The sequence below is a fragment of the Macaca fascicularis genome, chromosome 1 (genome assembly GCF_037993035.2).
Source record: "Macaca fascicularis isolate 582-1 chromosome 1, T2T-MFA8v1.1".
In the NCBI taxonomy this organism is placed as follows: domain Eukaryota; kingdom Metazoa; phylum Chordata; class Mammalia; order Primates; family Cercopithecidae; genus Macaca; species Macaca fascicularis.
The window spans coordinates 5139895-5140941 of record NC_088375.1 but is presented as its reverse complement, the minus strand read 5'-3'; positions in this window follow the sequence as shown (position 1 = coordinate 5140941).

Below are 1047 nucleotides of genomic sequence, written 5' to 3'. Positions count from 1 at the left end.
TTGTTTAACCATTTCTGCATGTGTTTTTAATGAGCTCATGATGGTTTGTAACAAAGGCCAGGTTGTGTGTTTTCCAGCACTTTCTGACCTGATTTCTCCCTGCTGACTTGGGGAGTGGGCACCTGTGCTTCTCTCCTGGATCACCTATGGGAGTCAGGGTGGTGGGGCCATCTCCGGGCCTGTCTTCATGCCAGGGATGAATCATGTAGTAGGCAGAGTGGAAGGAGTCTCTTTGTTGACAGCTTTCCATCTGGACTTTGGATACGGCTGATGGTTCATGTAGAGCCTTGGTTCGCTGGAAGGGGCTACACGAGTCAGCTCCTCCTTAAGGGATCAAGGGTGTGTAAAACATCAGGAAAGAATGCCCGGGATTTCATGTGCAAAGCTTAGAGAAGCGTTTTATCCTCTGAGTTTCAGGTAGCTGGGGTTGTGAATGTGTATGACTGCAGCTTTGACAGGTCGGTCTTTAATAGTCAATAGGATCATTTATAGCCTCGTTCAGATAATCCAACTGGAGTACACCTGAATAAATACATCAAGCTCAGGTGGCTAAAAGCTAACCCCTTTTGAGTTTAATAATTAAAATAAACAGAGCTATGAAGATGAATTTCAGTTTGTCATGCATAAATGTAAGAAGCTCCATAAAGGATGGTGTGCTGTGATTCATATAGGAGTATGATGGATGTATGATACGTTTTCCACAGCTATTTAAGAAAAAACGATTATCTTAGTCATGGGGTAAAGTTATGTGAAGCATTGCACCATCCAGGCTCTGTCTGGGCCAGTACAGATTTTTTTTCTTTTTCTTTTTCTTTTTTTTTTTTTTTTTTTTTTTGTGAAAGATTACTTCTTGGCAAACTAGATATGCAAACGCCAGAATACAGTAAAACCACATTTAATTGGACCTACTTGCCAACTTCTTGAACACAGCTTGGATTATTCCACTGGAGGCTGCTTCTGTTAAAAGCTGGGGGAGGAGGAAGTGGCATATTGACAAGACTTCAGATAATTTTTTTCACTCGAAGTACAATTATGCAATGAGCCAAG